General features: G+C 41.5%; 1 protein-coding gene across 4 annotated transcripts in view; it reads right to left on the reverse strand.

Annotated features, from left to right (window-relative positions):
• Positions 1–19,310, reverse strand: part of SYT1 (synaptotagmin 1) — a 335,884-nt gene extending 316,574 nt beyond the window's left edge. The window contains exon 1 of one of the 4 annotated variants that reach the window (XM_083463109.1): positions 18,909–19,310. The gene's annotated coding sequence lies outside the window, so the exon portion shown is untranslated. Of the gene's footprint in view, positions 1–18,127; positions 18,394–18,513; positions 18,641–18,908 lie in introns of those variants that run through there. The other 3 variants (XM_083463106.1, XM_083463108.1, XM_083463107.1) reach the window with 3 other exon arrangements.
• Positions 19,311–27,874: the final 8,564 nt, after the last annotated feature.

The following is a 27,874-nucleotide window of genomic DNA, read 5'->3' on the forward strand; positions in this document are numbered from 1 at the left end:
TCTGAATTTGTGCCCTTCTTATTGGCTGACCCTTGGAACAGTATTATCGCCGACTATGAACGGAAGCTACTCCAAAGGCTTTTTAGCTGGAAATAAAAGCACCATAATGAACAGATTTGCTAAGGGATGGGCTATTGAACCACAGTGAAAAGGCTAGCATCTCCAGCACCTAAAGATGCCTTTCAGGAGGGAGCCTGCAGCTGAACAGATTGGGCTGTGCATCTCCATCCTTGCATACACAGGAGCCATCTGGAAAGAAACATCTTGTTCTTGAAAGAGCAAAGGATGAAAAGGAAAAATTAGAAATGTGGGCTCCCTGATTAAATGTAAAATGATAGGTGCTTATCTCATTATTGCCCTTGTCTTAAGCATTGCTAAGAATATACTGTTTATCTCACCTTCACACGCTTAAAGTTTTCTCCTCTTTCTTCTGACTGACTACCTTAAGGGAGCCACATTGCAAAACAGTGTTGGTTTGTCTTCATGCCAAGAATGATCCTATACAGCATGAACAACTGCAGGAACAAAACAATGCAACATATGGTCTATCCAAAACTAGGGAAGTCTTAATTTTTCAGGGGTTGATAATCTTACAAAATGATCCCACCTATTTACAGCCTATGGCAATAGCAGGAAAGCGGAGGGCCTTGGACTAAAAGTAATCTGAAGGTCACCTATTCTTATTTCTGTGCTTGGAAGAATCCAATACACGCTAAACCTCACATTGATACATATATATCACCTAGGTAACCAGGGGTGGAGGAAGGGGGCAGTGGGGGTGGTGTGCCCCAGGTATCATCACCGGGGGGTGACATTTGGCGTACCACCTGCCCACGACTCTCTAGCCTACCCCGAGCCTTGAGGGGAAGGGGCGGAGCTGTGCCACCTTCCTGGCAGCCTTCCCCCTTCGCTTTGCCAGCTCAGGGGATGCTTGGAAGTCATGGGCGGGTGGCGCACCATTGCCCCCCATTCCCGGGCTGCTTCCTGGGGGGAAGCCTCCCTGAGCTATCAAAAGGAAGGGAAGCACAGCTCCTCCCCCCCCCCACAGGAAGCTGGCTGCAGTGCGCCCCTGGGAAGCTCGCCATGGGTGGCACCCCCCTGGGACGCTCACCCCACTCCCTGGGACGCTCGCCCCGCCCCCATGGCCCCAGGTGCACGGCACGTGCTCCGCTCCAGGTGCTGGAGCAGCTAGCTCCGCCTCTGTAGGTAACTGAGAAGATCATCACAGGGAAGAGGACTGAACCACTTACAGGAGATGTTTGTAACAAAAACAGCTCATTTTAAGCATGTAAAGTTTGTTATGCACCTGAGGAAGGTAGCAAAGCTCTCTAGGGTCATGCAAAAATCTGGGAGAAAAATGCAGAAATCCCACTTGGCCACAAAAATAATGATCAGGACCAGAAGTGAAATCACCAGGGAGTTTTAACCAGGTCATATTCTGCACTTTAGAATTTCAGGGAAAACTTAAGAAACAGCAAACTGTATTCATGCTAGCTGAACAGATACAGTATATAGCAGCTTTCGGTAGATTGCAAAAAGTTTTTAGTTAGGTACTCATGTAGTGTTTACTTGAACTGTAGGTCTATAGACATGTACCTTGGGGAAAGTCTCATTGAACACCCACCCAGGTTTACTTCTGCATAGATATGCATTGGATTGCACTGTCAGATAAGCAATTAGGATTGTACCTCCCCAAAGCTAATTTAACAGGTGATAGTAATATACAAATGGGGACCCACATTTGTATCTTTCTCCAGCCCATGGCAAGAATGCTCCTATTCAGGAGTCATGCCAGCCTGGACTATGGTAGATTTCAGGAGGGGTCGAATGAAATATCCTGCACCCCCCCCTCGTGAAAACTTTCCAGCTATTAATGTATTTTTAAGACTGATACCCAATCTTGTCTGAAAAACCTTAAAGCAGCATGCAGTGTGGGATTTGGAGGAGTTTGCAGGCTTTTTAGCCGGTTCCCCACTATAAATAATTTCACATATACATACAGTATCCAAGAATGTAACTCCTGAATAAGTTGGGAGATGCCTGTAGGTCACAACTGCAACATTTATACAATGTTTAAAGCTGTTCACAAACATAATTGAGCTACATTTTTTCCTGAATCTGGTTGCTGGTGGCAGGATTCTGCTAAGTAAATAAATACTTATGAAGTCATCTTTTTCTGTACATGAATCAAAGCTCAACAGATCTATTGTAAAATAATCACATCAGAAGATCCACAGCAAATATGAGAGACTGAGTCAATAAAAGACACTGTAATAATGAGAACTGTGATGACAGCCAGACAGACTCCCTAGTTTTTATTTATATATACCTTAACTTCTTTCATACGCTTAACTACCATTGCATTTATTTGAAGGATGCGGGAAATGAGTGAGAAAATTTAGAGGCAGATGACCATTTTCGTATGATGATATTTCACAAGCTACCGTATTTTTCGCTCTATAAGACGCACCAGACCACAAGACGCACCTAGTTTTTGGAGGAGGAAAACAAGAAAAAAAATATTCTGAATCTCAGAACCCAGAACAGCAAAAGGGATCTCTGCGCAGTGAAAGCAGCAATCCCTCTTGCTGTTCTGGCTTCTGGGATAGCTGCGCAGCCTGCATTCGCTCCTTAAGACACACACACATATCCCCTTACTTTTTAGGAGGGAAAAAGTGAGTCTTATAGAGCAAAAAACACGATACATTGAAATGTTCCTCCCAGACTGTTCTAATTTAACACTTCACTATAGGCCTGATGCAAAATACAATCCTATGACAAATCTATTAGTACCAAGTTAAAGAAGATAAATATTATAAGCCTCCAATACACTTGGTGCCTTATTTCCCCCACAGCCAGCTTTCCTGCTTTATATTTTTATAGTCAAACTCTTTTTCCTTTGCATCCCCCCCCACACCCCAGTGCTACATTTAAATGTACTTTCACACCCTCGGGCTTTAACATCACAGTCTGTTGCCATTTAAAGAACTGAGATGCCACGAGTGTGATGGGGTCATGCATTACCAAAACCATGACTGCCTACTAGTGTTAAAGTTCTGTCCATAAAAGGGACTGGTTCGCCTGGATCAGCTCTGGGAGCTGTGTCTTTATCATGGCTTGAAATGCCCACAGATCCTGAGAGCTATGAGAAGAAAGAATTGTGACCTACAGGACCTCTGGCTTGAGGTCTATAGTATTCAACGACATTGTGCCTGCAAGAAAAATGGTCATCCAGTTAAAGCCGTGAGCTCATTCCCACTTACCTGGAAGCAGTCATGCATAATATTGCACTGTAAGTGAAAATTCCCAGTTTTCCCCCACAGGTCTATGGGCCAGCTTAAAACAAACCATCTAGTTGCCCCATATTTGTCAATGAGCAACTGGCTTAATACAAGACAGAAGCAGTTTACAGAGTTTTTACCCTAGGCCTATTTAGAACAAATTTGTGATAATTTATGCTCATAGTCATTATGCTCAATTGCAGGATATTTTTAAGATACGATAAGGTGTTGTTTTTTTAAGGGCCTACATTTTAAGTTGGATCACCTCCAACTTTTTGACTTTCTAACAAGCTCATAGTAAAAGTTTTAATTACCATTCAAAAACCCAATTCGGGGATCTGGTTTGCTGATTTTTGACAGCTCTGCAGGGATTTCTTGAACAGACACGTCATTTTCTCTATAATAAGGCAAATCTGCACATAAACGCTCAGCTCTGAATAATGTGGTTTATTTTAAACTAGCTAGAATCTTCCATCACTAAGACCCTTGAAAAGATACCAGCAGTCAGCTGTGGTTTGAGTAAATAAACCACAGTGTCTGACAGGCACGCCATGAGAGTTAGTGAGTTGCATAAATAATGCTGGGTTAGCCATTGGTTTGAAAGCCCCACTTTGAGGACTACTATTTCACAGCATAATCTGCCTCAACACATCGTTATGAGAATAAAATGTGATGAGTCCCACTGTAATTGCCCTGATAGTTTGGAGGGAAGGGTGAGGTGAAACTAGAGCTAAGAATATATGGAGGGAAAAGAACGTTGGAGTGAGAATAGCACTTCTTGATGTGCCTAGAGTTCCATCCAAATTCAGTTCCAAAAATGGGCCATTTCCACTATTGCCCCTCTACCATGGGATGCTGTTCTCTCTGCCACAGTTGAAGCAGCAAACTTGCTTAAGATGCCTTATGAAGACATGCCAGGTTTTTCGCAGATGCATAAGATCAGATTCTTGTTTTTTTGTCTGCATGTATTTCTCTTGTTTTATTTCTCTGTAAATATTTTTATATTGTTGTTTTAGAGGTTTTTGTGTAGTATTTTTGTTTATGATGTTGTTTACTGCTTTTCTGTTGTACACTGCTTAGAGGTCTTTTTAAAGATTAAGCCATTTATAACTCATCATCTTGTCTCTAGCAGTGACCTAGTGAGAAGCCCCAGCAGCTGGATGCCTGGGGATGTTGCAGCAGTTAGGTTCCTGCAGAGGGTTGCACTAGGTGACCTTGAGGTCCCTTTCAGCAACTGGCATTCAGCAGCATTCTTCTTCTGAACACAGAGGTTTCACTTAGCCATCATGGCTAACAGCTACATACCAACTACAGAACAAATTAATGAAGATTGAAATGTAATCATCCTTCAGACTTAGCACTTACATGACTTTTTCAATATAGTTTTTGGCTCAGGAAACATATTAATATACATGAAAGAGTGTATTTAAGCTCATATATTTTAATATTAATTTTCATATGGATTCTTTTCTAAAGATTAATGTAGAAACAGGGTTAGAAAGACTTGACTACACACAGACACTTGTCATGAGCTAGGAATAGAGTGATCAATTCTTTCCTACCTCTAATCTTGAGCAAGAATTCACAGGAAAGTCTGGAAACTTATGTTAGAGTTGAAGAACTCCTTGTTGATTGTCTACACTCGTGATCTTGCAGTGGGGCCCCAAGTGAGAAGATATGTGAGTTTCCTGGGAACCACAGGATCAGGGATTGGGGAAACATGTTCAGAAGTATCTTGGTGGATAAGCATTGGCTCAGGTCTAGTTCCTGGGGTGCTTCCACACTGTGGAACAGCTGTTTTTGTTTATAACATCATCATCATCATTTGCAATTTTCAGAAAATTGAAACTCATAGCAACTTACGAAAATGAACATTAAAACAACTATAAAAACAAGGGTTTAAAAAGATCTTAAAACACACATGTATCTCAAAAGATGATCCAGTTCAACCCCACTCCACTTTATCAGTCAAAATCAGCACTCTGAATTGGGTCTGGAAACTAACTGGTAGGCAATGCAGTCATTGGTGTCTTGTGCTCAGACCATCTTGCCCCAGTGAGCAACCTGGCTGCTTAATTATACACCAGTTGAAGTTTCTGAACCATCAACAAAAATAAAACACAATGCAGTAATCTAACCACAGCACAGAGAACATATGTTAGGCTGTCACTATCTTCATGGAATTGTAGCATGAGAGTTCCAGCCCAAATCCCTGCAATGTTTTGCCCAAAGTGTGGCTCAAACCCATGACCCTGAGATTAACAGTTTCATGTTCTACCAACTGAGCTATCATGGCTGGGCCACTAGCCAAAGTTGATGGAAGGCACTTTTTGCCACCAATGCCACTTGAGTTTCAAGCAACAGTAATGGATGCATGATCGAAATGTCCCATTACTTTTCAGCTTCCTTGCCCCCTTCTCCACAGCCCAGAAAACCCAAGTTATTGCTTGTTGTTTTTTTTACACAGTGGAACAGCTTTACCATTTTCTCTAGCTGTGGACAGCCCACCATGGAGCAGTTCTGGCCTCTTCAGGTCAATAATGGCGTGTATAGATTGTGCTCTAGCAATTTCCTTCACTACGGTTCATCTCTCTTCTGTGGGAATCAATTCTACACTACTTTAACCCTTCTGTTTCCAAATTGCATTTTCCTCCCTCCCTCCCTCCCCCACAAAAAATGCAGCAGGGGAACAATAATGACTGGGAAGACAGTGAGGGGAGTATTTAACCCTCATACTAAGTTCCCAATTAAAATTGTTCCAAACACACCATCTGGGGTTAGGGAAAGGGATATTGATAATTTGACTATGCTGCTGGAATGTTATTTGGATTCCAGAAGTATCAAAGTGAAGTTACTGTTCTATGTGCAGCTTAAAGCAGAGCAACAATGACCGGCTACTGCTAAATCGTTCGCATCTGGAAGTACCCTGGGTTGAGCTCCTCTGTGACCTTTGTTGCTGATCCCTTCGATTTGACGGGCCCCTCATCATTGAAGTCAGTCTGAATTGCTGCCTAGGGTAGGAATCATGACTAACAGTCCCTAAGCATGCATCATTTTGCAAATTGTCGAGACTCAAAATGGAAGGAGTTTCTCACAGGCAAACAGAGATGGCAGCTTAATAACATTCAGTCTGATTAGGGCCTTTCTGCAATGGCTATGAAGCAAGTAAGAAGCATCTGTACAAGGTAAAGACTAGTATGCTGGACTTACACTGAGGAGTTGTGGTTGTCTTTAATCTATCACCTACTGCCCTCATTTGTATGATGATAATCCTGGAACCCTGGTGATGGATAAAAGAATTGGAAACTGACTTACAAAACTGAATTGTTCTGGCTTATGAAACAGATAATGGAGGTATTGCTAGTGGGAAACAGATATAATGAGTCCTTTACATAATTGCATTTCAAACGATCATAACAGTATTTCATTAATAAAGGGTCTATTTAAGTAAGTACCGGTACTATGTATGTCGAATGGAGAACATGTGATCTACAGATGAAGGGAGGTAATAAATTTACCTTATTCAATGAATAAATAAATACATTTACAAAGTTTGACAATGAAAGGGGTTAGAGCCCTGAGTGGAGAATTGCTAACTAGCTGGTACAACAGACTGGGAATCACGATAGGACACAGAATGGCCACTTACATCCAGAAAATATGGGAAATGGATCACATCATTTCCTATACGACTGGAAGAAACCAAAGGAAGGGATCTGACCCTAACTCATATCCATATGACTGACACAAATATACAGGTATAAATGTTTGGTAAAAGTTCCCTCATTAATTTGGACCCTTTCTCCAGGTGACCCGAAACTCAAGCTTGCTTCCAAAAACAGACCACAGCTCCCGTTTTCTACCCTAACACAGTCACCCTGATTCACTTTCCCCCCTGATTCACATTGCCTACTATTGATCAAACTCAAACTACCTGCCTATAGGGATCTCTGGCATTTCCTACCAATTTGGGAGTTTGTCTAGTCATGCCCTGTGAAACATGTGGGAAAGCTTTTTCAGTTTGAAGGCCACATACTCTTATGGGAAACCATCCAAGGGATGTATGCTAGTGGCATTATCAAAATCCAGGGAACATTACAGTGAGGCAGGACACTCAGGGTGTGAAGCAGAGTCCATGAGAGGTGTGGACTAGGGAGATGGGGCATGGCCTGGGGAATGTTCCAATGGCCAAATAGACAGGTCTGGAGAATTGTGTTTGGTCACTAGGCCTGATGGTTCTCATGCCTGTCCAGGTCACACTTCCCCCACTCATCTGCAAAACATTTCGAAAGTGCTTGATTGTTTTGTGGCATCTCCAGAAGTTGAGTTTCTCCACCCTGCCCTGCATCTTTACTTTCCTCCCTGCTTGCTGACTCATTTCATCTTTTGCATCTTCCCTTCAGCTTTTGCCAATGCTGCCACCACACGATGGCCTTAACAGTCTTAGCAGGGACTATTGCGTTGGCTGGGCAAGGAAGGAGAGCAACAGAAAAGGCAAGCCATCTTTGTGTTTTGTCTAGCTGGTGGGGTGCCATTCACAAGCTGTAGACCACATGCTGCTCACCCCTAAGAACCAATCGTGCTTGCACAAATGTGGGAAAGTTACTAGCACAATTTTGAAGCCAAGAAAGCCTAACGATAACTGTAAACTGTCTTAATGAACAGGCCTCCAGAAAGGACTTAATTATTGAATGGATTGCCCATTTTAATGGGACGCTCTGGGACAGTTGAAGCACCATGTTTTCAACCCCCACGTGCTTTGGTGCTGAAACTGGTCCTCTTATGAGTATTTTAATATATGCCAAGCATTTTGAAATATGTTTTTTTAGGCTAACCTTCTCAATCACTTGACAAGTCCTTAAAACCATGACAAGAGAAGGAACATAAAGAAAAATAATACCTGGTCAAGACATTTAAGCCTGCCCTGTCTAGATGATTGACAATGTAAAACTTGATTTGTGAACCTTTCTTCACTATTTATTGTAATTCAGTTAAAGGTATGCTAAGATTTAGAGCAATCTTTACAGGTCAAATATATTTAAATGCATTGATTCCAGGGATCACTTTCAGAGCTGTGTTTTAAAAGTACAAAGAGAGAGAGAGAGAGTTAGGCAGAGCTAGAGAACCAAACAGTGTCAAACGCCAACTCACATCATCCACAGGCAGCATGGCCAATGATCAAGGATGATGGGAATTGTGGTCCAACAACATTTAGACAGCCACTGGTTCTCCAGCTCTGGTTTCAGACTTAGATATCTAACACCACATTCCTATTGTGGCAGAACTTGCAGAGAGACACTTACACCTAAGCCAGCAGATACAAGCAAATATCTGCTTACACACAGGTGGTTTAATCATTGGAGCAGTATTTTGGGTCTACTTTTAGACCTCCCTTCATCCCATAGGATCTCAGGGAAATGGCACATCAAGATCAAAGAGGACACTTCCATAAACAGGTACACTGAAAACTGAAGCAATCATCTGTGAGTGCAATCACTGAGTTATACAAGTGGACCACTCCCTTGAGATGCCACTTGTACATATGAGTCAATGCAGGTAACATATTAATTAGTACACTGGGGTCACTAACCTTTGCATACCCATTGGCCCATTTGGCAAACTGGAGAAACTGTCATGGCCACCATGAACATGCCATAACTTGTTTTCATTGTGACCCATAAAAGGTTGCTGGTAGCATAATTGTGAAGTGGGAGCACAGCTGAAAAGGAAATAGTCCTCTCACCAAAATTGCACCCCATGCCTAATTTCAGCAGGGGCGGGGGAGAGTGTGATAGAACCCTACAGTGCCGGAGAAGGACCCATTCTGCATACCAATTGTGAGAAACATCAGCAACAGCCTGGTTGAGGAATACAGGGAAAATAGGAAGCTGCTTTATACCACACCAAGCTGTCTTGCCCAGTCCTGCCTACTCTGATTGGCAGTGGCTCTTTGGGGTACTAGGCACAGTGGTCTTTTGTATCACCCACTAACTGATCCTTTTAACTGGAGATGTCAGGGATTGAAACTGCACGTTCTGAACCACTAAGCTATGCCCCCTCCCTCCCTGGGCAGTCACATCCAGGCTAGAATAGTTTCCTCTGAGACCAGTAATGCTAAGACATTAAGCACAGAGTTCCATTTGGGACACCTGAGAGAAAGTTTACTACACAGTGGTACATCGGGTTAAGAACTTAATTCATTCTGGAGGTCCGTTCTTAACCTGAAACTGTTCTTAACCTGAGGTACCACTTTAGCTAATGGGGCCTCCCACCGCCGCCGTGCTGCCACCACGCGATTTCTGTTCTCAACCTGAAGCATCTGTAACCTGAAGCATCTGTAACCCGAGGTACCACTGTATACACCATTCAATAGTGCCTCTTTTGACTTCCACTAAGAGCAGCAGCTGAGACAGGAAGCCCACCCAGCAAGATAGTTGAATACCCCCCCCGAAACAACCCGTACAGTGGGGAGGAGCTGCAATGCTAGCTTCCTGGCAGCAAGGTTGATGCCATCAGCAAGGCTGATGTGGTCTGTGCCAGCCTCTCCACAACCTTGCTCTTCTCCCCTTCTCTCCTGGTGAGTGGCAGCAATCCTGCTACCAGGAAGATGGCATTTCAACTCCCTCAAACAGTGCGATCCATTTCTGAGTATCCTCACTGTCCATTTTGTTGGATTTTAGGCATGTTGTAAAATAAAAAAAACCCCAGAGATTTCAAATAAATCTCTAATATTAAATAGCGACGACACAGCCAAAATATCTGTTCTGCATTAGGCACATCTCTATCACTGAGTATGTTCCCATTAGAATGAAAAAAATGTGAATTCATTTTTTTCTGGAAGTTTCATGTGACAGTATCCTTCTGCCAGGAACCATGTGAGAATGAGCAAATCCTCACACTTTTGTTCTCCTAAATAAGCACATGCCTGGAGCATTTTAACAGCTGTATTAGCCTCCTAACTTCAAACCTAGACATTAAAAACATTTTTAGGCATCAAATCTTCAAAAGGAGGAAATGTCACTTTAACACTCTTAGCAAGAATGTTAAAAACAGACCCCAAGCTGAAGCAATTATTTTGTACATTGGCCTTCATCAACCTGGTGCCCTCCAGATGTTGCAGACTACAACTTCCATCAGGCCCAACTCAAAACATCTGGAAGGCGGCAGGTTGATGCAGGTTGTTAAACATGTAGGCAGCATACAACAGGCAAATATACCTAACTTCTTGTTTCTCGTCACCCTTGAAAATGTGTAATAGTAATGGATTTCCTGTCTTTATATTGTAATGCTTTTAACAGGCTAAATTGAACTTCAGAGAAGGACACATATGAGACATCTGTAACAGCCAACCCAAGTATGTTGGGACGAACACCCTAAAAAAAAAAGGAAATGATGAGATATAGAGATACATCAGTGTAAATCTGTCCATTTGTTAGTGAAATCTGAAAAATAATAATCTGACGCCTCCAAAAATTAGAATAGCTGCTTTCCTAGCAAACAACAAAAAGCCCTACTTAGAACAAAGATTCAGCCTAATGCAAATTAAGCTGGATTTATTATCAATCCCTCAGAATCGGCTGTTCACATTAAAAATGAGAATTACAATAGGTCCTTGACTGCAGAGCAACATTATGCCAAGAATTAGTGTTCAGTTTTGTATGGGGTTATTAATATATTTTATTCAGAAATTTAGCAGGAGAAAGACCAAACAACTGGACAAAAAAGGAGAAAGACATTTTGGTGGCAAGGTTGAACCGTTCCAAGCACCATAGGCACGACTTCAGGAATTGGACAGATCCCTCTTAATGAACAGTTTGTTCCTCTACAAGCCAGCTGGTGTGATCTGGGTGAGCAACATCCTTTTTTAAGGTTACAGCTTTTAATAGCACTTTTGTGTTAAGCTAACATGCTCGGCACTTAACTCCAATAGGCACTAAACATTTTTACAAAGAAGCCAGTGCCTTTTCTTCTAAGCTGAATAATATGTTTGTCAATATTTATAAGCAATGATTAATATATATGCAAATGGTATACATTTATTACTGCAGCTATTTTAAACAAGCAAGGCCAACTTGGGAGTCTTATTTTCAGTACATTTAGTAAAAACAAATTAGAAATCTGGAAAATCACAATCAAGCCAGATGGATTAGGTCCCTTAAAGCTTTCCCCCCTCATCTATATGGCTTTCTTGGAACACTTTTCTTTCAGCAGTTAATCAGGAAACTACCAAAAAGGAGAGACTTGTATATACACATCAGTACAGAAAACAGCATTCTAATTTCACTTTGTAAACCATTTTTAAACATGAACCAAGATGTAATACAAGGCTGCTGAAAGCCTTAAGCAGTTTACCATGAAGATTTATTTGACCTCCATTGAGGTCTTTGACCTCTGTTTTCCCCTCTTATGACTTTGTTCTTTCCACTAAACACTTTACAAGTTCAAATGAAATAATTGTATTTTCAGCCTAGTACTATTATTTACCAGCTTTGAAAATTTAAAAAAAGGTGCAGATCACGCACTCCCTGCTCCTTGGAATGCCACCTGACCCCACTCACCTGCTCACACAAATGCACACATTCCCATTCAGCATAAGAAGGAGTGCTCTCTAGAGCACTTAACCCATTAAACATTAACATCGGTCAACAATTTCAGAAACTTGGAATATATATTTTGAGCATGGCTAAAGTTCCTGGTTTGTATCCACAAGGGTTTTGCACCAACAAAAAGCATGTCTACTTGTGCAACTCAAGGCCCCTGAGTTTTACTTTAAAAAAACCCTACTCACTGCAGCCCCCTGGAACCCCTTAAAAATGCTTTAGTTGGGAGATCCTCTGGAAGGGTGTGGGTTAGGGTGCAAACAACTGCAGTCAGCAGAGGGGAATCAGCAAAAGCTAGGTGCTGTTTGTCACATTAGCATAAGCACCTCCTTGCTATTGCAAAGCTACCATTAGATTCAACCCCTTAAGTCTAAGAGGTACACCTCAAAACCTGCAATCTGTATAAAACCAAGAACCCCTACATCACAATGATGATTTCTAACTTTCTATCTGGCCAGACAATGTTTCTGCTAGGTTTGTGAGTTTGTTATGGTTGCTTACAGAAGAGGTGAAGTAGCAAACATATTAACATAAGAAGAGCCTGCTGGATTAGGTAAATGGACCTTCTAAAGCAACATTCTGTTCTAACAGAGGACAACACAATGCTTGCAGGAAGCCAACAAGCAGGACAGGAGTACAACAGCACTCGGCCCACCTGCGATTCCCAGCAACTAGTATTGAGAAGAACACGGCCTCTAATAGTGAAGGTAGAACACAGCCATCACGGCTAATAGCCTCCACATCAAAGGGCAAAGTTGATAGACATTACAGCTTCATGACTATCCTATGGGTCCAGAGACCTTGCTCAACTGTATCAGCTGGCAGCGAACACCAGCAATTATATAGCTACAGTATAAAACAAAATACAGAACTTCCTAGATCTTATACCTCCATGACAGCAGTGGGGGACTAGGGGACATTTATATTTCAAGAGGTCCTCAGCAGCAGCAGCAGCAGCAGCAGCAAAAAATAGTCTTGCTCTCCTATGGTGAAATAACATAACTAATCTTTGTATAAGGGGCAAACACAATTGTCATCAACGTAGATGAAGTTGCTATCATCTATAAGGAAAAGACAGGCAACAAAGGAAGTCGTTGGCATCCTTTTGTCTCGAGAGATAATGGAGTGCACCTCTGGGAATGTCAAACTGCTGGAGAATCACAGCACCTACTGTGGCTGCAGAGACCTATCCTATCTGCTTTTTTATTAGGTGGGATAACAAAGGAAGTATCCAACCTAATTTTCAAAAAGCAGGTAGGATTATTATTCCATGGAAAGCAGTTAAGAAAAAAATTTCACTGAAGGAATTAAATTTCAACCCCACTGTCTTTCTCTGTTTTGAGGTTTTCAGGTGGTAATTTATTCTCATTACACAAGAAAGTTGTTGGATAGACATCATCAAGCCTGCACCAAAGTTATTATCCAACCAGATTTGTCTGAGTCACTCAGTCACACAAGTCAATTGTGTATCCCCATTTAACTAGACTTCTCACTGTCTAATGTGTGTATACTTTACTGATGCTTGTCCAAATGTATGGCCTCATGACATCAGGATTTTTTACTGGAGTTTTACAGCAGATGAAAAAAACCAATTACATATATTTCACAAGCACACACACAAACAAACAAACAAACAAACTGTGTACATCTTGTCCCATGTCCCACTGAATTCTTTAGGACCACCTGAGAATACCCACTTATCAATGTATTCATTGTGCCTAGGGAGGAGATTTAAAATATATGAATAGGCACTCTAGGTGCTGCCCCCATAATCCTTTGGATGCTTCCAAATCCTGAGTACAGAGCAGGAAGCACAGTAAGAACTTTTGTTGGCTGCAATCCTAGACCCACCTACCTGGAAGCAAGTCCCATTGGACTCAATGAGACTTACTTCAGAGTAGATGGGGTTGCATTGCATGGTTAGCTGGGTTGGCATTTAATAGAAAGGATGCAGCTGTTCAAAAATGGGGCTTTATTATTATGTTTTTATCAGTTATATTGCTGACTGCTTGACATGTGACTAATACCTACTGCAGTGTCTGTACCAGAAAAGGCAAAACGTAAAAGTGAGTGATATAATATAAAAAACCAAAATGTTTCCAAAAGGCATGCGGTCTGTATACATTTGCAAATAACATTGTATACACTCTCATTCTGCACTACAGATATGCAAAAGCTTTTAACTGAACTTTATAAAGATTTTATAATAGCAATCATAATACTACATTTGCCTTGTATATTAAATATGTTCCCTAGTTTGACATTGCCAAAAGGACATCAGTACATGTGTGTTTGTGAAGCATTGGGGATTCTAAAGTATCAGATAGTATCAGCTATTTAATAATTAGCTTGTTAAATAATTGTACTGTGTGCTGCTTTATTACTTAAGCATTTTTCTCTCAGTGGCAACTCTGGCTGAAGGAGAAGTGGACTACAGGTTTCTTGAGTATCTACACATTCAAGAAGTGGGAGGCAGAGCTCCCTCTAGAAGAGAAAAATGAGTAATTCCCCATGGATGTCACTTAAAGGAACTGGTTAAAACCAAAGGAAAAATGACAGATAAGAAATGCTAAAAATCCCAGAGCAATTTTAAACCAATCTACTTAAAACTGATATTGTCTGAGGGGTTTTGGTCGCAATCCTCAAAACAGTTTTTTCTAGAGTAAGCTCACCATGGTCAATGGGACTACCGCTAATGAAAACTGGGATGGAAAGCTGAAATGCTTTTATCATTGTACGGTATGTTACAAAGAAAAACCCAAACACACGCATAGCTGTTTCAAACTGAAATGCGCATAAGACCTGTGCATTTGTAAATCTCCCACTTCTGTTATGAACTCTGCAAAAGATTACATTTTGTTTGAGTGACAACTTTTTCACACAATGACCTCTCTTCAAATCCACCTAAATCCTAGGCAATGGGAAGATTTAGAATCTAAAATTTAGGTGGACTGCATATTAGTACTGAGTCTATCTGGTAGCTTTGCATCAAAATAATCGTTGAAGGTGCCCTTAAAAAAATCATGCAGACTCCATATTTTTTGCAAGTGTTATGCTTCTGTACAAGAAACAATATTATTTGATTTTTTAAAAATCCCCTCCAACTGACTGACGCATAGCATGAAAATAAGACTTATCTTCAGCTGTTCAGATTACGTTTGTACATAAAAATCCCCAAAATATTTGCTTACATAATACTGTATTTAGTCACTTAAACAATTTAAGGTGAAGCATTCTTCATAAATACCATAGGTACATACACGTCCACGCATTATTTCAAAAGCTTTTCGTGTACAAATTTCCAAGAAATTAAGCTGTTCTGGATACAGAATAATACTCAAACAAACAAATCTTTTAGAGGACCAACAAAATGCAAATTACCGCCATTCCTCTGCATGCCTACTCAGAAGTAAGTCCTATTAAGTTAATGGGGCTTACATCTCGGTAAGTAGGTAGAGAATTGCAGCTTTATTCATACATTTTTTACTTCTAGAATTGTATACTAAGGTCACAGAGTCTAGAACTCTGAGAAATATATATAGTATTATCGGGGGGGAGGGAGTCACTATTAGAATACTAGACATAGTGCCTTGGCTGGAAAAAATATATAGTCATCATCAATATTTAGCAACACATAGAACTCAACTTTCATAATACCTTATGGGACTTGCTTGTCAAGTATTTTAACACAGTCTTAGAATACTGTATGTCTCAAATAATAAAACTGAGTTTGCTGTTTTTTAATCCTCATTTATCTTTGCATAAACAAAAAAAGGCTACAACATGAACAAATGTTTCAATTTCCATCTAAAGCCACATCAATCATATTGGGGCTTCGAGAAGGGTAACTTGTAAAACATGTCTTTAAATTCTGCACAATATTTGTAATAAACTAACTGTATAAATCCATCAATTACCATTAACCTTGATTTGGTTATTAGTATTATTCTAGTAACTGGACAAATATGTATATACTTTTCTCAGCTCTCCATCAAGTAGTCCCCTTCTACCTCTGTATCTCTCCAACAACCTTTGCTACAAACTCCATGCAAGATACTTATATTTGGAATTTCAGCAGTCTTACAAACCATCAACATACAATACAGCTTTATCCCATAACTGTCAGATGAGTTAAGCATGACATATTTTGTATTCGTTTAGTGGGAAGGGGGAGAGAAGAGTCAGGTTTTGAACTGTGGGATCAAACTCCTAATTCTGGCATAAAATCCTTTAAAACAGAGCTAGCAGGTTGTCATCATTCATTAACAAAGCTCACTTAAGCGCTCTTTTAATGTGTAGGAAGATTATGTTGGAATGAAATAGCTACAGAGAAGCATTTCATGCTTTTGCAACTGCAACACTCATAATTTCCAACAGCATGCCATTATCCTATGTCCTGTGGCTCTATTTCAAAATTTGCTCTGTTCACAGTATCTGCCTCCTGTTATGGTTTTTACTAGAAACAAATTAGGTTCGAAGACCTCTTATAATGGAGTAGACTTGTTGACAATTTAATGGAAATACACCAGTACAGATGAGTACTGTGGGTGACTCCCCACTCTACTTCTCAATTCTCAAGTCATGTATGTTTCATACATTCCAAGGTACCAGAACAAAGTAATATGCTACCTTAATCTAGACCTCATTCTAGGCAGACACTTCTTTCCCCAGACTAAAACAGCAAAAACTCCTAAATGTCTCCCTAGACATAAAACTAGGTCAGGTGTAAATAAGAAAAAGTCTTGCAGCACCTTAAATATTCTAGCCTTCACGGTGCCACAAGACTTTTCATTGTTTTTGCCACAATAGATGAGCATAGCTATCCCTCTGGAATAGATCAGGTGTACTTATTCATTTGAGACACTGTATTTCTTAGCAATCTGAAGTCTCCTGAAGGTTTTGCTTTCTGTCTCCATTCCAGCATAATGAATGGATGTCAAACATACACATATTTAGCAGATATAATTCACTGCCAGCACAGCTACATGATATCTCTTTAAAACATCAAGTTTCAGCTGCTGTGGTTTTAAACGTAGGATTTAAGATTAACCCTGTGAGGCTTTCTGTTGACTCAACCGAACGGCTGTCCTTATAATCTGTTTGTTATATCCGATTTAGAATTAAAAATAACTCTTGCCATTAACAATAGTCAAGAAGACACAGAGAATCTGGGCAAAACTAGGACAGCTTTTCATCAGCTCGAAATGTGGTTGCACAAATAAGGCTCATACTGTGGGGTTAAAACACCTAAGTATCTAAAACGACTATATACTGGCTGACCTCTGAAGAGAACCCAGAGTGTTTGAAAAACATGGAAACAGCTGCTGAAATATGGCATTTTCTACTAAAATTCACAAGGTCAGAAGCACAGAGGTCCGTTTCTCTCCTCCAGTCGCAAATCAACATTAAGAAAACAAAACTTGACATCTCCCATGACAATTGGAAGGAAAGATTTATTAGAATGCTAATACCGTCTACAGATTGTGGCCGTGTATTTTTGTTCTCTGCTCATTTAGAACTCTACTTGGAAAGCTTTCCAGTTACATTTACCTAGAGACTTCTTCCTACCACTTCCCATCTGACAGAAATCACTCAGCTGGGTCTGATGAATAATGGTAAAAGGCAGCTTGTATCAGCAATGATTGAATTACAGAATGTTGAAGATTACAGAATGCTATGAAGCCTCATTCTAATGAGTTTGCTTAATTTACGTACTATACTCCAGTAAACGGCTTGATGTCTTTATAAGAAAACATCAAGAGACACTGTGTTATTAAGGGGAAAAATAACCAATTCCATAACTTTTTTTTACTTCTTTAACTTTTTGTTAACATGCAAGTAAGCATACATGCATTTTGTTTTTAACCACACTACTAACACCATATGGCATGGATATATTATCAATAGGCCATTATAAATTGCCCCAAGACGAAGCAAAAAGACTAAGAAAACTATGAAGGAGAAATAAAGGGGCATGCTTAATGTAAATACAAATTTTAAAATCTTACAAGGAAGGGTAGATCAGAGATCCATGACTATCAGTATTTTCAAAAGCATCACTTTAGTCATGTGCCATTACCACAACCATCACAACCAAAACCTTGCCCGTCCTTTAGGGAATACTGCCGGAGAATAACACCTATTTCTGTATCAAAGCTTACAATGCTGTGCATCAGAAAGGATGCAACTGAAATCTTAAGCTGCTAATCAAACATATTGGGGGTTGAGGGTTGGTTGGTTTGGTACCTGATGTTGGAAATTGTTGATGCAGAAACTCTTTCTTTATCAAATAATCAATGGTTAGGAGAAGAGATGTGAAATCAGAGGGGTCGACACTTTAAAAATGAACTGCAATTAACTTTTTTTTCCCCAAACACCCCCTTTGTTGTTGTTGTTCCCTCAGGGAAAAGAAAAACAAGTAGCAAACAGATCCTTTCGGAAGCTGATTCCCCTTCAACCCGTCAGCAGGAGCTTTGAAGATCTGCTTCCTGCCTTATAAGCAGTTTCATTGCTTTGGACACTGCTTGGAGCCTGTTTCCGTCACTGGCTTGCAGGCAGGATTCATTGCCCCCCCCTGTCCGCCCCACGTCTCCACCCCTCCCCCTCTTTCCATTTCACCCCATGTCACCCACCAGCTGACTTTTCCTCCAGAAGAGAAACAGTAGGTGGGTGGAGGGCTTTTCGGAGCGGAGTGGGTGGAGATTGTCAGACGTCCACCCAGCCCAGCTTCTCCCCACCGTTATCACCACCGTTGCTTCCCCCAAGTCAGCAGCCACGGGCCAAACTGCTTTCCCAGGGTCTGAGGGAGAAACATGTGCTGCCCCCCCCCCCCGCCCCAGCCAGTCGCCCTTTCCAGAGAGAGGCCACCCGGGTGCTCCTCCTCAGCCTGGCTCCCAGCTTCCTTCTCTCTCCACAGACACACACACACACTCCGAGAGACCCCGGCCGAGCCAGGAGGCGGGAGGGAGCCGCCAAGAAGCCCCTCCAAGCAGCAGCAAGCAGTGCCGCTCCACGCTCGCTGCCTTACCTGGCAACCGGCGAAGCGGGCGCGCTCTGTCCTTCAGAGCCTTGCTCTCTCTCTCTCTCCCTCGCGCGCTGCGCCTCTCCCGGGATGGCAGACTTCAATAACAAAGCCCCGCCAAAATAATAATGGCACTCAAAAGTGTGCGGGGACGCCAGTCACCTCCCACACACCCCGCGCGCGCGCGCACGCACGCACACCGGCGCCAGGAGCAGGTCCGCGTAGTGTCCCCCCTCCCTCCCCTCCCCGGCTCGCAGCAAGCTGGGCTTTGCGTTGGGGGTTAAGTTTCAGCCGCTGCTGGCAGGCAGGCAGGCAGGCTGGCTAGGAGGAGGGGGAGGAGAGGCGCCGGGCAGGGAGGGGGGCCGGGCCGAGCCGAGGCCGGAGCATCACGGGCTCTGCAGCTTCTCCAGGAATCCCTCCACAGCGAGGCAAGAGCATCATCGCCCAGCCGCCGCGGCCCCATTGGCCGGGAGGCGGGGCTTGCTCGCCGCGCGGCCAATCCGCCGGCCGGATTCCTAGGTGGGGCTTTGCTTAGGCGGCAGCTGCGCCCATCCCATGGCTACGTTCGCCTTTCCATCGCTCTGCTCTCGCCTCCCTCCGCCTCCGCCCAGCCGCCCAGCGCTCTCTTCCAGCGGGGAGATGCTGGGGAGGGGGGGCTGGGGAGGGAGTTCCCTGCGAATGACAACCAAGGACATCAAACTGGTCTTTGGAATTGTCAAAGGGTGTGTGTGTGTGTGTGTGTGAGAGAGAGAGAGAGAGAGAGAGAGAGAGAGACTGGGTGTTTGTGTCCCAGAACCTCTCTCTCTTTCCACCTTAAGCTCAAGCTCTGCAATGGAAAGGCAGTCGCCCGGGTGACCTGATTCTCTCTCTCTCTCCCCCCCCCCCGTCCCCCTCCGCCCTCTTCTCTATCTCCCACTCCCCGCCCCCCTAAATCTCAGGCAATTTACAGCATGGCATTTTTTAAACCAACAAAAGAGAGGCATCGAAAGGGAGATGCAGGAGCTGCGGAGGGGAGGGGCAAATTGAAAGCAAAACCTCCTCACCCCCCCAAGCAAGTAAGGGGCTACCTCTTTTCCTGTACGCTGAGGCTACCGAAGCTGATCATGCATTTATTTATTTATTAAAAGCCATCTTTTTCCTTTGCAATGCTACAGGGATTTGCCTGAGCTAAGGGGGAAAACACCCTCTCTCGCTGTCTCTCGCTCTCGCTCTCTCTCGCATTATCTTTCTCCCACATTCTTTCTCTAGCCATAGTAAAACTAATCTCGACCTGAATTTTATGGACTTTATAGCATTCAGGGTTGAAGTAAAGTAGAAAGCGTAGTTTTCAGAGGTCTTTACAGCTTGTGTTCATTATGAATTGATCAGATAATTGCTCTGTAACAACACGTTCGGTTAAGCACATTTTTGTTTTCTTTTTAGCGGGTTACAAGTGTCCAATTAAGCTATGAACCGGAGCCACCCTAAAGCTCTGAGGAAATAGGCAACTGTAACTAGTAAAAATGACTATATAAACTAAAATATTTTAAATGTTATGCTACGTTTTTGCCATGGGGCATCATGGTCAAAACTGTCGTTGCTGCTCCTAATCTATCAGCATCCAGAGCGGTATCATCTGGGGCTGCACGTGTGAATGCATGCACTCTCCTACTTAAGTTCTGCCACAAAGTTATAATCTAAATTAGAATTTCTAGTGTTCTACTTTCTAAAAGTTGTGACTAGTCAAATGTTACATGCCAGACACATGAGTTACATTATAGAGGCCACCAACCTCCTATGTACTATATCCATCCCATTTCAATGAGAGAATTTGCAACATGTGGACTGAGGTGTATAGTGGCAGTAGAAATTTGAACTGTTTGATAGCCTGTGTGGAAAACTTTCCATCTACCAACAGTAATAAGGAGCTGTCCTATAAATCAAATGAATGGTCCATGCTATTATCCCTGATCGACAGCAGCCTCCAGGGACTTTCCGGGTTAATTTTTCCAACCCTTCCTAGCTGCAAACTTGTGTGCGTCAGGAACCTCATCTCTTTGCCCATCCAAACCCACCTGCCCCTTCTAGACACTATAAAAATAGCTAATTTTGAACATACTTTATCTCTGCCTGAAGAGTTCTCCAAGCCATGCCATGGTGGTCTATGCACCACACTGCATGTAAGAAGGATGCTGTCCACTGAGTAAGTGCTGAAAACTCACTTTGAATTACACTTCTCTAGGATCCATTAGAAAAGCAATGCTATCCTTTGTTTCCAACTCAACTTGCTATTTTCTCTATTTATCCGAAGTCTTTAATTTAAAAATATTTCAAAATAAGAGGGCTGCATTTGATTGAACCACAAAATCACAGTGAGTGTTGTCCAACATTGGACATACTCAGAGTGGACTTACTGAAACCAATGGACTTAGGTTAGTTAAGTCCATTGATTTCAAAGGGTCTGCTTCAAGTATGATTAATGTAGCGATCGTCCAGGAAGAATATCACACTAGATATTAAGTTATACTAAGAAAATGTTTCAGTACCCAACTTAATAATGAGATTATGAGTACAGTTCAGGAAGAGAAGGGATACCTATGATGTTAAAAGCTTTGAATATGCATTGTGGATAGTCTCACAAGTTCTAAAGAAATCCCTTACATGAAGGATGCATAAAGAACTAAATACTTTCCTTTTCAAACTTCAGTATAATTTGCAAAACAGTGGCCTGTTGATCTTTCATGTGATGAGATACATAAACTCCATAGACACACAGCATTTGCATACATCATCACAATGGAGATGCACAAATCACTGCTTCCCACATCACACTAGAAGGGAAGAGGAGGAACTTCACATTCTCTACTGGTGCTTCATTGTAACATACAAAGTCACACACACTACACTTTTTAAAAGCATCCCTCTTTCTCCATATTATCACATGCCCTTTAAAATATTGTGCTTTCCCCAAACATTTCCTTTCTTTTGAGAGTATTGTTAAGGTTGCTGAGGATATGTGCTGTAGCAATTTATGGTTATGATTATGATTAAAATTATGACCCACCTTTCATCAGCAGATCCCAATACAGGTTACAACAATTTAAAGTTCAGGATTTTTAAAAAGCTGAAAGTGATCACAGTTGCAAGAATAGGGTTAGTCTGGAAAACTCGCATCTCAGGTGTCAAAAGTCAGAGTAAAGAAGTGCATCTAGATTTAAATATTTCCAGGGTGATATTTCCTGTGCAATCAAGGCAAAATCATGTCATCATGTGCTACCAAAGGAAGTGTTAAATAAAAAATGACAATGGTTGCATCCCTATGCAAGCATACCTGAGTAGAATCCACTGAACTCTATCTGAAATCTTTGGGACTTCCAAACAGATATGCACAGAATTGCATTGTGTGTTGCCAGATGTTCTTGCTTTTGATAGAAAGCACTACTGTTACCATGATTATTTTATTCCTGTGCTACTAATTTCAGATACCAGCTGCAGTGTTGATATTACAGCACTAGTATTTCATATTTATTAATGACAGCTCCCACATTTCATTCACTGAAGGATTCTGTAAAGAAGTGATGCACAACAAGAAGGTGGTGGATGACAAATCACAGAACTCAAAAAGCCAATACAGTACAGTATACTTAAATTAATTAATTAATTGCATGTACCTATTTTTAGGAAGTAATGCAGACAGACAAATATATATACTTTCTTAACCTGGTGATGTTTCTCAATGTATTATACCCTGCCTTGAGTGATATCATAATGGCAGTCAGGATCCTTGGTGCTGTTTCTTAACAGGACTTTCTAGAAGACCTGTGGCATAGTTTTCAGAAGTGCTTATATTGAAGCAAGTATTCAGTATTTCAGCCTAGTTACAAAAGTGGAACATGGATTAATTTCTCAGATGAAAGTGTTGAAAGTATATTTTTCATAATGGATGCATATTGATGATTAGAAAGGTTCAGAGTGCCTTTACCTTGATTCCCATGGAGCTTTCCTTGATAACTGCCAGCAGTCTTGTAAAATACATTCTGCCCATTTCCATTTGCTGTGTCCATTGTTCTTCATTTTTCTGCCTTTCTGTTATAAAAATCATACTTTTGATTTTGCTACAGTGTCTGTTACTAATGCCAGCTTTGCACTGACATAATGTACTTGTGATGTTATGCGCTCACAGAAGCACAATAGAAAACAAGGCAACACCAGCAACCCATCGCACTGTCTTAATGGCAAGACCCCCAGAGCCCAAGTGTAGTCCCTGAGCCAGATCACAACACAGACATCATTGTCCCCAGGGAATTAACACTCCCTTGAGCCTGCTTGCTACAGCAGCACCAGTTCAGACTGAGCCTTTGATGGATCAAGTTGTCTGGCTCTGTCCAGGGTCCTGAATGTTCTGCATCTGACTTTGTTCATCAGCTTAGGCTGATATGTTAGCTGTGGCTAGGCCTGGAAAACTCATCTGGTCACAGCTATCCAAGTCCAAATAGCATCTATACAGGACTACTGAAAAGTGCTCTGTGAATGGCTGACCTTGAAGGCTATGCAAAAACTACAACTGGTGCAAATAGCATCTATGTCGCTAACTGGCTGAAGCACTGGGGAGCATATCTTGTCAGTTTCCTAAAAGAGCTACACTGGCTACAAATTTTAATGTTTACTACCCTAAATGGCTTGGGACCAGATTACCTTATGAACTGCCTTCTTTACACAAACTTAGTCATATATTCAGATATTATCTTGGTTCCCCTGCCATCAAAGGTGAGGTGTGTGCTTTTCTGTTTTGTCCACACTTCTGGTCCCTCAGCTCTGGAATCCCCCCTTTTTAGTTTATCTTATGTTGGCATTTTGCCCCTCTTCTTCATTGCCATATTGCATTGTTCTTATACTTTTATTGGCTTTATTGATTTTTAATTTATTTCTCTGAGTTGCTCTGCAAATCCTGGTGTGTTTGAGCAGTGGGACATTAAATGTTCACATAAATACAACTCAGTGCCTTAAGCAGTGTGTTCCCCAGCTGGCATTCATATACAGCTGTTCACATGCTCTCATTGGCTGCAAATGAAGAAGGGGATGGGGTGCTGGACAGTCATTGTTGACTCTCCATTAACATAGACTACCTCTTTTGAATCATATAGAATCATAGAATTGTAGAACTGAAAGGGTCCACAAGGATCATCTAGTCCAACACCCTGCAACAACAGTCTAACATTACACTGTCTCTGTGGGTGATGAAGGAGCAAAGGTTTCTTAGTCCCATTCTCCCACCTCACCCCAACTCCAGGAACAGGCTGATTAGGATCAGGGCAGCAATGCATAAGGAGGAGTTTAACTCTTTCACTCTGTGTTGTGGTCTCAATGAAAATTACTTCCCTTCACCCCGAAGCTGCTATTTGCCTCAGGAGGAAATCTGCCTCTGGCACTGAACACGTTCTGAAGTTCTGTTTCCTCCGCCAATTCCAGGCCTCTTTCTCATTTCTGTGTTTAAGTTTATTTCAAGGCTTGTGTGTTTGAAAGCTGAGAGGCCTGCTTATTTCATAACAGCAGTGCAATCAGCTTTCAGCTCAGGAAGAAAAAAATGCAGGAGAGATAATATGTGTGTGTGTGTTTTCCTGGAGTTTAGACAAACTGATATTTACTGATGGAATTAAAATGCAGCGTCACCCCCACCTCTACCCTGTGTTAATGAAAACTTACAAGCCATTTTGTTTTCCTCAGGACTATCTTCAAAGAGATCTTTTTTGCCAAATAAGTATGCAATAAAACTCTGGGGGATGAATACCCAAAACAAATACCATGTTAAAGTGATAACCTCAGGAAGGATAGCTATTTGTCTACTTCCTAGCGCTGATCTGATCTGCGCTCCTTCCAGTGCATGTTTAAACATTGCTGCAGGCTCCTATGTTACGGTTCTTGGCTTAGCAAACTAGGCTTTAATTTTTCTAAGGACATGATAGGACATAGTTTAAAGGCTATCAAACAGGGGTGCAAAAAGCCTAGACTGTTTAGCTCTTTTTATTTAAAGACTGTGCTATCCACAGGAGAAAGTTCATAGGTAATAAACTCTCCTAAAATTTAATAATACTGTACAAGTATAAAGAACAGGAAATGAAAGATACAGCTCTTATTCAAGCCTTATATAAAAAAATGAGGTTTGTAATATGCCAAATAGGAACCCTTGAGGATATTATGATTTTAGTGAATATGTCATTCAGACTCCATAGGCATTACACACATTGCATTCTACCACCACCTCAGATTTATGCTGGCCAATAGTAAAGTGACCATCACCACTAACTGCTCCTGTAATGAGATAGATACAAATCCAGGAAGCCATGCTCAATGTGCAGATGTCTAGGGCTGGTGAAAAGCACTATTCAGCTTTCTATTAATCACATGGAGCCCCATCACACAGATAACACAAAAGGGGTTTCCAGTATGGAATAATACATCTGTTATACCCTTCCCAAAATGCAAATTACATGTAAATACTAGTAATAATAGTGAAGGTATGAGCTAATAGCTATTGTGCATAGTGGCCCAGTTATGGAAACAATAGCCTGTGTTTGCCTTAACACAAAGTATTGGTCCTGAAACCAGGATTTGCTTGGGTATCAAGTTCATCCTTTCTTCATTTGGATACATATGATGATAAATAAACATAAGGTGGAATTCAGTGCAGCATTTCTGCTTACCCAGCAAAATGATCTCTCCTCTCATTTCCCAAGCACTGTTCTGGGAGGTCTCCTGAAACTACAAAGTAGATCTAAGGGAGGCATGGAGTACAGCAGGGGAAGCAGGACAATAGCCCCATGGAGCTAGTGGGAGTCCTTGCATTGGTTTCTGCTAGCAGAATGGGGTGGCTTAACCTGGCCCCACAGAAGCACATTATTCTGGGAATCTCTGAATTTTCAATCCATCAAGCAACAAAATGAATAAAATCTACTTGACAGGTAACTGAACAGATAGTCCACTTCAGTAAGGGTGTTTGTGATAAAGAACAGGCAATGAATATTCATAATTAAGAATGGGACACAGTCACAAATTCCTATTTGTGAAGGATAAAAATGTGTCTTCTGCTTGTCTTTTAGAATCTCCACGTTGGTACTCTGAGTCTGTTTTAAAAGGCAAATTAATATAACCCTGCATAAATATTAATGCATAAATGTCAGCTATTGCTATTACAATTACCAGAAAACCTTCATTTTGAGAGGCAGTCAGTAGCACAATTACAAGGACAGTACTCTATGTTTGCCTTTCTGTAAAGGAGAACATTCAGAAGGGCAATATCTTATCAAGGCCTTAGAGTCTCTGGATCCAAAGTAACTAGGCATCATTTAGGGCAGGTTTTCTAATTTAGTTTAACCTGCAGACTGGTTCCAGGAACTTGGCTAGTAAGACAAAGAAAAGAAGTTATCTTAGAACATGATGGGTCCATGAGAAAAACTCAAGAAAATCAGAACGTCCACACTGACAGCCAGGCCCATCTATGGAAAACAAATGATAGGATCTGCAGTGCACATTCTGGAGAGCCATATGCTTCCCACAATGGGCCTCTCACTGAATAAGCTCATAGATAGTCCCATGGACCATTTGCAAGTGCTGTCAGTGAGTTACATTGTAGCTATAAAATGAGTGAAGAACTTTTTTTTCCAGTCCAAGGGCCCCATTCCCTCATGGACAAGTTCTGGGGGGCCATGGGGCAGTGGTGGGCAGGGTCAGAGGCAAAATGTGGATAGACAGTGGGTGCGATCTCTGTACAATAGGGTACAATCCCGCCATATAAAGGCCAGAGGTTTCTCTCTCAAGCACATTTCTTTCTTCTTCATCCAGGCAAGCAAGAGGTATTATTGCAGTTCAAGGATACATTACAGCCAGGCAGAACCACTCAAGAAGATTGCAGAGCCGGGGCAGTGAGGAGCATGGCCTGGGGTGAATGGATGGCCCAGAGGGACATCCAAGGACTGACTAGAGAGGCCTGGAGGGCCACACGTGAACCACAGGGTTGAGGTTCCCCACTCCTGCTACGAATATGTATGAAAACTAACCCTTTTCCAAATAAATTGTCACTAGTTCCCCCCCCCCATTTACTGCAAGATCTTTCAGTGCTAGGGACTTTTATTCTATGAAAATTTTCCACTACACAGATTTTAGCTATGTGTGTCCTTTTTGTATGATTTAACTTCATCAAATCAGATTTTTCTCTTCTGGCGGAGATCAGAAAATGTGGGCAAGGTAAGTTATCCCATTCCTATCTAAGTGCTTTCACATTGACCCTGTTTGAACCTGCTCAGTTGGCCTCTCAACCCAGAGATCTGCTTTAAAGATATGTACCCTGCCTTTTTAACCTAGTAGTCAATCAGCTGTCTAAGGAGTGGGCTACATAACTGAACCTACTTCACACAACAGGCATTCACATCATCATCACGTAATACAGAGTATGCTTTCATGTCTGTCTGAATCCTGTTGCATTCTGGGAACTCTTCAGATCTAGGATTACTTTAAAAGCATTTTCTCCTCTTGAAAAAAAGACCCTCCGGGCATGTTCTTTTTACAAATAATTTTCTACACAACACTGCAGAGCTGACACAGTAGACTCTCCATTACGAGGAGAGGAAACAATGTGCTTTACACTTAAAATGGAGCATTTCTGGAATATTTTTCTTAATATTTATATCGTAATATTGTATTTCTTTTACACATTATACCATTTTGACAGCATGAAACATCCTACAAAACTGCCTAATTACCTGAAAGTACTGTTTTTTCTTATATTCAGCATTCATATGAAAATACTATCTCCAATGTCTCCAGAACATTTTTTGAATTAGAGCTGTAAGCCATCTAATTCTGAAAATATAGCACAGCACTAAGCTTCTCATGGATACATGTGTTTTTGGAATTCAGAATTACCATGTCCTAGCTGCACGGACAGCATTCTTTTCTACGTAAACTGCTGTGTTGTTTAGAATGCTTTTAAATAAATA

The sequence above is a fragment of the Podarcis liolepis genome (assembly GCF_965112155.1).
Source record: "Podarcis liolepis genome assembly, chromosome: 10".
NCBI lineage: Eukaryota > Metazoa > Chordata > Lepidosauria > Squamata > Lacertidae > Podarcis > Podarcis liolepis.